Below are 11397 nucleotides of genomic sequence, written 5' to 3'. Positions count from 1 at the left end.
GAACCTTCATAATTTCATTTGTAGATCTTTCCATTTCTAATTTATAAATACATTTGGGGTTATAAATTATAAATGTACTGCTTCCTGTCAACATTGTATACTTCTATTTGATGATTTCTGTGTCAAATATTATATGGAAATGTTTCCAAGTATTTTCTGTATTAACTGTGAATGAATAGAACAAAATTAATTGCCTGTGATGGAAAAAAAAAAAAGAAAAGAAAACAGAGTCAGAGGTTAAAACATCCCATTCAAGAACACAGACTTCTTTCCCGAGCTTAAATTCTGTTAACAGACACTCTTTTAGAAGTTAACCCTTCATGGAATGTGTGTTTAATATTGGTTTGGGGTGCTGTTCTTTCTCTGTCATAGACATATGAATAAAGCAGAGAATATTTTTTATCATTCCAGCAGTTTAGGAGAAAAATTTATAGCGGAATGCTGACAGAATGCAGCCATTTTCTCCTTTCCTTATTTCAGGGTTGTGTTAGGATACTTTTAAAATTTCAGATAATTTTTTGTATTTTAATTTAGTTTTACAAACACTGATAGTTTTTTATATTTTAATTTAGTTTTGGATTGCTCTAAGAGCGAAATCATCTGGACCTGCGAGTTACTACAAAAGAGTTTTAAATTATACTGTTTGCCCTGAAAGGAATTCAGAATGGTAAAGAAGCTATAAGTAGTGTCAATTAAAATATTTCCCTCTACTTTTCCAGATAACATAAGATACAAAAGAAACTTCCATACTAACTGCTTTTAATGCTTCAATGAACCAGTACTAGAGAAATCTTTTTCCAAGTCTCTTTTCCCACTTTCATTTCATTTTTTTAGGAAGTAATTTTAAATAGTCTAAAAAAGATGTGAGAACAATAGTATTCTAATTATTAACATGGATACTTATAAATAACTAATATTAATTAATGTTAAATAATATTTACTTAAGAGGAATAGAACAGTAATTTTAACATCTAAAGAAAATTGATATTTCTCATGAAATTTAAATTTAGTACTCAGGTTATTTTGTTTTATTTTTTTAGGTCATTCTCCAAAAAGCTATGACAAATGATCCTGATCCTGATCCTGAGTTTGGTAATGTAATGTTCCTAAACTTACTGGGGATTAACTTGACCACACACACACACACACACACACACACACACACACACACACACACACAAAGATGCACACATGCACACACATGCCTGTACATACCTACATAGTACTCAATAGCATATAACCTCCAAATAGTGATAGTCCACAATAAGCATAAATTAACAAGTAAATATGATCTACAAGTTTCTTTTATGTTAAGATGACCTACACTGGATGAAGAAGTAAGACATGATGTGCTTTTTGAGTAGAAAAATCTGGGAAACATCCCAATTAGAGGATTCAAAGTGAGTCAGTCCCTACTATGAGTGGGCAAAGAGGCATGGGTTGATTTGGTAAACACACATGGACTGTTTTTAGTTTCTCAGTATGAACTAATTTTTAAATTTGTCCTTTCACATCACTGTTTGTTTCTGTATTTATTTTGAGACCACTGGTTTATCTATGTTAGTCGTTAATATTGTTGCAAACCTTGTATGGAGTAAATGTATTTATCTTTATAATAACGAACATTGTGAAACATTTCTGAATATAGTTAAAAAAAATCCAGTAACATCAAATAGGTAAAGAAATAGGAAGTATTTAATTTCTCCTCCAGGTCCAATAAAGAAAATAGAGCAGTAACTCAGGACAAGAAAACATTAAAACCCCTCTTATAATTAAAAGACCAAGAAATATGATGGCTTTCATTGATATTCTTTCACAGTATTCATGAACTTCAATTATGCTTCTATTGGCTGGAAAGCATAGGGTCCATTTTCCACATGGGAATAGTAAAGAATATACAATCAGGCAATCAGTCAAGAGGAGTTGTCAAAAATCCGAGAGGTGCACACACAGACTGACAAATTTCCGGCTTCTGTTCCTATACGTCAAAGTTTTCTTAGAAACAATGCTTCGGGGACCTTCTGCTAAAGCCCCTGAAACAGACCTCAGCAGAAAACTGTGGCAGGGACTGGTCATAGGCCAGTGACGCAGTGCATCAGAATTCTAATTGCAAGAAGGAAATGCAAATTCACTCATTGCTCATGTTTCTGCAAATCTATGAACAGTCAAATAAATTGCTTTAGTGGTGTAGAGAACAATGGTGAATCACATCAGAGGAAGCCAGTGCTGGAAAGGCTCGGTGGAAACAATAAACTTGGGTTAGGGTTTCTATGACAACAAAGCTTTATTTCATTTTTCTTTATCATAATGTATATCATTAGAATTCACTGTGACATTTCCACATGTGTACAGCATACATTCATCAAATTTAAACGACTTTTACTTTTTCTGTTCTCACACCCATATCTCTCCTAATTCCAATTTCATGTTAATCTTTTTTTTTTTTTTTTTAGTTCATCATGCTGTTTAATCTAGCACATGGCCTAGAAAGGCTTGTACAAATACTCCTCCAGCATGTCTCCTAGAGACCATTTCACCCACTGCTCTGACCGCTAGCCTCTTGTCTCTCTCTTCAGCAATGGTGAGGCGGATTCCTTTTCCTCGGGGAAGAGAAATCCATGGGTTGTTGCCCTTGCCAATAATAAAAATGTTGGAAAGCCGGGTGGCAAAGCTGTTGCCATTGGCATCTTTCGCATGAACCACATTAAAAGAGTCGGGATGTCTTTCTCTGTTGGTGATCACACCAATTCTTCCCAAGTTAGCACCTCCAGTCACCATGCACAGGTTACCGGTGTCAAACTTGATGAAGTCCGTTGTTTTGCCTGTATCCAAATCAATCTAAACGGTGTCATTCACCTTGATGATGGGATCAGGGTAGCGAATAGTGCAAGCATCACGGGTCACCAGATGTGGGATTCCTTTTGTGCCCACAAAGATCTTTCTCACTTTGCACAACTTGTACTTGGCCCCCTCAGGTGTTATACGACGAACAGCAAATCGACCCTTGGTGTCATAGATCAGACGGAAGTTCTCTCCAGTCTTGTCAATGCTGATGACATCCATAACCCCAGCAGCGTGGGTTATGTTGGTCCTGATTTGCCATCAATCTTCATGAAGCGCTACATGCAAATCTTTTTTACTCATCTCCAGTGAGGGCATACTTAAGCCTGTTCTTTAGGAAAATGATCAGAGGCAGACATTCCCTCAGCTTGTGAGGGCCAGTGGATGGACAAGGAGCAAACACGCCAGTCAATTTATCCAGCATCCAATGTTCTGGAGCTGCTACATGCTTCAGATGTTTCTTGGGACCACGAGCCATTGCTGCGCTGGGAACAGAAAGAGACTCGCCTTCTTCCAGTGAACCTAGAAATTAGGGTCGGAGGCTGTGCGCACCGGAGCCTGGAATTCATGTTAATCTTTTATTTATTTAATTCTGTATTTTCTTTATGGACTTGTTATAAGTATTTTACTTACTTCTAATGGATATATTGCAACTTGAGTTCCAACCTCATTATAGTCAAGTATTAATTGGCACTCAGCTTTTCTCACACAAATTTATTCAGTGTAATTGCACTGACTCCTTCATGCTTTCTGTCCAAGTCACCGCAATGGAAGGTTAAGTCAGTGGTAGGTTGTTACATCTCTCCCACACTATATGGAGAAGTATAGGTAACGAACCTTTATTTTTATTTACATATACTTTTAAGTTTCACATGTGAAAATCATATTATAATTTTGTTTTCTGTTTGGCCTATTACATTTAACATACTGCCCTCTAATTCAATCTACTTGTCTGAAAAAGGACAAGATTTCAACTTCCTTACAGGCAAACATGATGATGGCAGTGAATATCTATATACCACATATTTCTTCCAGTCATTTGCTACTGACTGTGTAGGGTAACTTCATACCTCAGCTGCTGGGGACAGAGCAACAGGAAGCACTGTCTCCAAAGCTTCTCTTTGGTGTGCTGCTTTCATTTCCTTTCATTCTATGATTTGATACAACTTAATCCTGAAATAAGACATTTATATTTATTCCTTTCACAAAGAGTTAGTACACAGAATATATAAAGAACATAAAAATAGTTAAAAATTAAAAGCCTGGCAACTCAATTTAAAAATTGGCAAAGAATTTGAGTAGGCACTTGCCAAAAGAAAAAATGCAAATGACTTGAAATACATATATTTGTATTTCATATACATATATATATATAATATATACCCACCCACCCCACCCCACCCCATATATATATATGCTTTGTAGTGTAGTTGGAAGGTTTCTCTGGTTCTGCCAGGCCCCTGAAATCCCGTGGCCCGCTTATAAAATAATCAATCAGAAGCTTATATTAATTATAACTTCTTGTCCATTAGTTTAGACTTATTACTGACTAGCTCTTACACTTAAATTAAACCATAATTCTTATCTATGTTTAGCTATGTGGCTTGGTAACTTTTCTCAGTTCTGCCTTGACATCTTGCTTCCTCTGTGTCTGGCTGGTGACTCCTGACTCAGCCCTTCCTTTTCCCAGAATTCTCCTTATCTGCTCACCCCACCTATATTTCCTGCCTGACTACTGGCCAATCAGTATTTTATTTATCAACCAATCAGAGCAACACATAGTCACAGCATACAGAACACATCCCACAACATTGTAGCCTCAGCCATCAGGGAAATGCAAAACAAAACTAGAATGAAGTATTAATCCATGTCAGACAGTTATGGTAAAAAAAATGCTGAAGATGTGGAGAAAGAGGAACTTATTTACATCCATTATTGACAAACATGTATATTGGTGTCTCTCTGGAGAAAAATATGGAGTACTTCCAAGGAAAAGAACTAGTGTGTGACACATGTGATATTTTAAGCAGAGGAATTGCATCAGTATTAGAGCTGGGAACAGCTGAGGAAGATCAGATGTGACTAGCCGTGAGGAAGACATAGAGGTCTTCTGAGGAAATTCATGAGAGGATATGGAAGCATGATTGAAGTATACTCAGTGAAGTGATAGGGACATATCAGAATCAGGGCAGACAGGAGGCAGGGACAAAGGTAAGAAGCTGCTAACCTAAGGAATTGTTTACCCACAGAACAGTGAAGTAAAACAGCAAAGACAAAAGAGAGAAGGTGACTTCAGTCAGTGCTCATTAAATGTTGGTCCTTGTGGTGGTTTGAATAAAAATGGCCCCCATAGGCTCATAAATTTGAATGCTTGGTCACCAGGGAGTGTGGCACTATTAGGTGTGGCCTTGTTGGAGGGAGTATGTCACTGAGGGGGAGGGGGCTGAGCTTTGAGGTTTCAAAAGCCCAAGCCAGGCCTAGTGGCTTTCTCTCTTCCTGCTGCATTTGGATCCAGATGTAGAGCTGTCAGTTCCTCTCCAGTACCCTGTCTGCTGGCATGCCGCCATGCTGAGAGGGCTGGGGAGCCAGACAAAGGCCAGAGCAGGGTCCTAGTAGTCCTGCCAAAGACCAGGCCTTAGTTTCAGTTTACTGGAGCTGGCTGGAGCTGAGTGAGCAGTTCTTGGGAAAACCCCCACTCAGGGGCAACCAATCAATCAGTAGGTACTCTAAAAAAGATAGCTTTTCTTTCCCTGCCACTGGAAAGTTCCTAACCACTAGAGCCACCTACCAATCGTATAACAACTCGTAAATGTTTTGTTTAAACCCAACAATCAGCCCCAAGACTAATCTTTCCTGCTTAAAAGGAGCCTACAAGCTCCTTTGGGGGTCACTATATGCCACTTTGCCAGATGGTTAGATCCCAAGATGCTGGTAATTTTTAATAAATGCTCTTGTTGATTACATACATGCCTGGTGGTCTTTTGTGGGACTTCTTCAGACACTAATGCTGATAATGGACTAAACCTCTGAAACTGTAAGCAAGCCCCAATTAAATGTTTTCCTTTATAAGATTTGCCAGTCATAGTATCTCTTCACAGCAATAAGACATTACTAAGACAGTCATTTATACTTGCATTTCTACACTATAGGAAGAGTATAAAATGGAAAATCTCTAAAGGGATTTGGGCTTAAAAAGTCCAGTCTAGGCCTGGAAACCTGGCTTAGCAGTTCAGTGGATTATTGCTTCTAAATAGGTCATGGATTCAGTTCTCTGCAACCTACATGGATGCTCACACTCTAGTTCCAGTGGATCCAGTGCCCTCTTCCAGCCTTTGTGCACTTCTGTATGCATGTGGTGCACATAAATGTATTCTAGCAGACACACTTATACATTAAACAAGCAAGCAAGTAAACAAACATCTTTAAAAATGTTCAGTTTCACACAAATTTACTTTGACAAAGCATAACAAAACTATCCTATCTCAGTGCCCTGGAGTTTGGTAGCATGTTGGGGACTGAATAGACTCTCAGAATCCTGAATAATTAGGAGTGATGACTCCAAGACTTGAGAGGTAACGTCTCAATAAGAGAAAGAACTCATTTACTGTCTACACGCTCATTAACATCTGGATGTTTATGTCTCCCTACAAACTTCTGGTGCCATCCTCATAGAAAGGAGACACTGTGAGGGGAGAGGCCTGTGGGAGACCATTGGTCAAAAGCTCTACATTCCTACACAGCACTAATATGCTTATGAAAGAGACCTGGTTCAGCTCACTTGCCCTTTTCTATCACATGAAGGAAGAAGGTGGTCCCCATGGGTACAGCAACAGACAGAATTGTTTTGATTTTTGGACTCTCTAGTCCCCAGAACTGTTAGAAATAAATCTTTGTTGTTTATGAACCATCCCACTTAGGATGTTTTTGTCAGTACAGGTCATATAGACTAACAGTTCAGGGTACTGTGTTGGATACTTCATCTGTGTTGATTAATCAAGGTCAAGACAGGAATTAAGGGAAGATTGGCATTTCCCAAATGAAAAGCCTGCACATGAGGGAACATATGAGGGAGACAGGGGCCTTCTTGAAGTATTGAAGTATCTTGGGGTATTTCAAAGGGAGGAATGTCACATGTTACCTTAAGAGGAAGACCAAGTGTTTGTCATTTATGATGACTTCAAACACTCTTTTGTTCTTATGTGAAAACATAAGCCACCAACTCTCTTTTATATTACAAGCCAGAACCATGAAATATTCTTTTAGTGCTGAGCAGTCCATGCAGAATTGGAAAAGAACATTTAGTTGATTGCTGCTTCCTGTGAAAACTGATTACCTCGTCTTCTCTGCAGATCAGCTGCTGGGGACTCCAATCACTTTCAGAAGCAGCTGTTGCCATGATTCTGTCACAGGCAGGAGTGAGCAGAAGTGGAGTCACACTGGGGAGAAGGGAAAGAGCTGAAAACTTCTCATTCAGCAGAAGCGCTGCCCGTGAGATGAGCAGGGAGCAATTGTGGAACTCAAGAACTCAAAACTCAAGCTTTGCCTCTCTCTTCCCTCAGTCTCAGAATAATCTGTTACTAGCAAGAGAATTCATAGGCAATACATACTTAATTATTGTTCTTTAAACATGGTTCTGTAGTATTTTAAAAGGCCATTAATGGGCTGTTTCATCTCTGTTAGGGAGTGAAGAACCATGTTTCTATGCTGGGCTTATTTTACTAAACTGGATAATGTCTAGTTCTACACATTTTCCAGTCAACAAAGTAATTTCATTCTTCTTTAAGATAAATGAATAAAATTCCTTTGCATACATATATGTATATATAATGTAATTATTTTCATAAGCTCGTATGACTTTGTGGAAGGCATTTTCGTTAATGATATCTGTCAACACTGGAAGTAAATGCACACACTGAAAAACTCTCTTACAGATAAATCGCCGTGTCTTAGTGACTACCTGGTGCTGAGATAAAGTAGCTGGCAAAGGTAACTTAAAGGAGACAGAGATTATTTTGGTTCAGTTTGAGGATCCAGTCTATAGGAACACACAGGTTCCAGGCAGCAGGAGTCTGAGAGGAAGCTGGTCACTTTGCATCCACAGTAAAGAAGGGGAGTGATGAATGAATGTCCATGCTCAGCTGATATCCCCCATTTTGTTCAAATAAGGAGTCAGGCCCAGGGAAGCTGCTTTGTTCTCTTTGGAAGAGTCTTCCCATCTCAATGAATCTGATCAAGATAATGGGCAGAGGAATGCCCAGAGGCTAGAGTAAACTAAACATCCCTCACAGTTATCTAGAGGCTTATCTCCCAGGGGGTGATAGAGCCTGTCAAGGTGGCAACCAGCATTAGCCATCTTCCCAGGCAGCATGAAATAGGAGCAAAGTCATTCATTGTATCCCTCATTGTACACCAATTTTAACAGATTCTTAACAATGCTTACACCTGCCTAGTACCCAGAGAGCAGTGCTGCCCCTGGTCTGACTCAGTGTTGCCAGTCGTAAGAAAGATTGGCATCCCCCTTTACAATCCAACTCTCAGGATCTGGTTAAACACCAGTTAGCACTTTATGAAAAGCAACATGCACCATTTTCATAGCCTGGCATCCAAATTCCAGGCTCTGCAAGTAGCTCTGTGAAGCATTTTATGATTCAACTGATGTGCTGACCACACACTGGGTGAAAAATGATAGTGGCATGAAGAGATCCGGCAGGCTTTCCAGAACCTGGTGCCAAAGTGTGGAAGAGATAATGCTTATGATTAACAAGTTTTTGCTTTTCTTCTTTAGACAGGAGGTTTGATGATAAGTCCTCAGTAACTCGGTGTGAAATTACTACCCCCAGTAATGGCCTTTGTTAGGGAAATATCCTCACAAATGCAAAATGATGTCATAATTCAAAGACTCATTCTTTCAGATATTTATGTTTTAGCTGACAGGCTCATTGTGGAAGAGAGAGAATGAAAGGAGGATGATTATTCTGTCAACTTGACTGGGAAGTGTATTGCAGCTAAGTTACCAGAATCCAAGTTTGCAAAGTATGAGCTACTGTGAGATCGTATGTTTTCTTGGCTTCACACCATCAGGATCTGTTGGAGCAGAGAAGAGCTCTAGAAAGTCCCTGTTAATGTGTCAGAAGAGCAAGGCTCTTTTCCTTATTGCTCTAGCTCAATTTCTCACAAAGAAATTGTAAAGTGGTACCATGAACACAGCAAATCAACAAGTCTTCTATCCTTTGGATGCAAGTTAATGGTACATTTACTCTACTCAAAGTTGACTTATTTAACAGCTAACATTTGGGCCATTTCTGATTAATGAACTAATGAACTGTTTTCAGTTCAATTAGGTGCTTTCTTTGATTCATACTTGAAATACTTCAAGTTATATGTGCATTTGTATATATGTGTGCATGTGTGTATGTGTGTGTGTGTGTGCCATATAAAGTATATATGATATCTTGTTTTCCTTATTTGTATAGTAGTCACCATGGGATCAATTTTCTAAATAGGCTTCATCTCTATTTGTGAGCACAGGTAAATCAGGCAGTATGAGGCACTCTAAAATTACTTTTTCTCAGATCTCATAAGTTAACATCAAATACATGAAGGCATCTACCCTGTTGTAGATAAATGTGCCGAGGCTTAGTGAGATATGAAAGGCTGCTGATTGTTTGCTAAGTCGCTCAGCCACTAAAACATCCTCTCTGTCCTCCAAATAGGGGAATATTACCATAGCTGCTGGGAGAGGGGGTGAGCCAACGAACGAGTCAGCGACAGAAAGGACCTGTGTTAGATCTGCAGCTGTCCCATGACACCAAGTGAACCAGCCGGCAGCCTTCTGATACTCACAGGGACTGAAGCTCTTCTTCCAGGTTCCACCCAATTCATTTCAAATATGTTTCATGGGCTCTTGCCAGGGAATACAGATTCAGAGAAAGAGAAGAACACTTGTGGTAGTTTGAATGTTATTTGGCCCCCATAAGCTCAAAGCGGGTGACACTATTAGGAGGTGTGGCCTTGTTGGAGGAAGTGTGGTCTTGTTGGAGGAGGCTGGATGACACAGGCCTTTAATCCAGCCCTTGAGGCTGGAGGGCACAACTTTTAGAAGTGTGTCACTGTGGGGGCGGGCTTTGAGGGTTTTTTTTCCCTCAAGCTTCCCCCAGTGTGACAGTTAGTGGACTTCCTGTTGCCTCTGAGTCAAGATGTAGCACTCTCAGCTCTAGCGCCACATCTGTCGGCACGCTGTCATGCTGCCCTTCATGAGCATGATGGACTGAACCTCTGAAACTGGAAGCCAGCCACCCTCAATGAAGTGTTTTCTTCGTAAGAGTTACTGTGGTCATGGTGTCTCTTCACAGCAGTAATACCCTATGATAGCAGTGGAGGGCTTCAAAATATTTGCCTTTGGGTTCTGCTCCAAGAACAACTGGAAACATGGAACAGGTAATGGTTCTAACTTAAACTTTAAGTGATACATATCCTTCTAGAAGTTTCAGCTTTGTCTCTTTATTTCACATTTCACTCCCAGTGTTTATACAATCAATATTCAATCCACAGGGACGGTAGTGTCGAACATCAGACTTAACACTTGAAGATAAAGGGTGTAGTCTTGCATTATTCTCTCCAATATTTCATCTCATTTCTTTTCTGGAGTTTTGAATTTCTATTCTTTCTTCCATTCTCCTGATGGAGACCTGGGTCCTGATAAAGTGATATAAAACTGTACATGTGGAACTTATTGCCAGTTAGCATCATGGGAGACCTGAATCTAAAATAAATCATCATGTCAAATACACAGCTCACATTATTGTGGCACCACTAAACAACACCAGAAAGAAAATGAATATATTGTTGCCACTTTTATATTTTGGCACAGGGAATATTTTGTTTTAATCAGACTATGACTTGGAGTACAAATGCACATTCATGACAGCATTTCCATTCACGATAAGCACATTTTTCCAAGTTATTGCCCATTTACGTTCATGTTCAAATTCAAGGGCTCAGCTACATTATGGTCTGAGTAAGACAATCTACTTTTCCATCATATTGAAGAGTTACTTTGTCTCTGGTTCTGTCTCTGGCACTGCTAACACACTGATCCTATTAATTTTGTACGAGACCTTTAATCCTGAAAGGAGACATCGAGGCATTAGCACTGATCTCCTATCAGGCAGCATCACCAGTTTGGGCCGATCATATTCTTGAAATCTTTAACAGCCAAAAGGGTTTCTGATTCTTTGTGTTTGCTTTGATACTGAATATATTTAGCTCAAACTATATTAAAATATTCCCCTAAATATTTAATGCTGCTTGTATAATTAATAAGGACTCATATTTTATGTTTAAATCCTTTAAGAATCTAAAAATGCATTCTTAGCTAATCAAACCTTTTCAAACAGATCTGTAGAACTGCAAATCATGCCTGGCAATATTTCCTAAGTGCTTTTGGCGATGCGAACATCAGACAAACAGAAGTCATCAGGGTAAACATGAAATTTGTTCCCATAGTGTGCTTAACTCTCTAACACATTAGCACTAAATTTGATTCCTTATAATATG

General features: G+C 39.1%; 1 pseudogene; it reads right to left on the bottom strand.

The window, feature by feature from the left end:
* Window positions 1–2434: 2434 nt before the first annotated feature.
* Window positions 2435–3341, bottom strand: LOC102908449 (small ribosomal subunit protein eS4, X isoform-like; annotated as a pseudogene).
* Window positions 3342–11397: the final 8056 nt, after the last annotated feature.

This window comes from Peromyscus maniculatus, chromosome 21, assembly GCF_049852395.1.
Source record: "Peromyscus maniculatus bairdii isolate BWxNUB_F1_BW_parent chromosome 21, HU_Pman_BW_mat_3.1, whole genome shotgun sequence".
NCBI lineage: Eukaryota > Metazoa > Chordata > Mammalia > Rodentia > Cricetidae > Peromyscus > Peromyscus maniculatus.
This window is presented reverse-complemented; position numbering and strand designations above follow the sequence as displayed.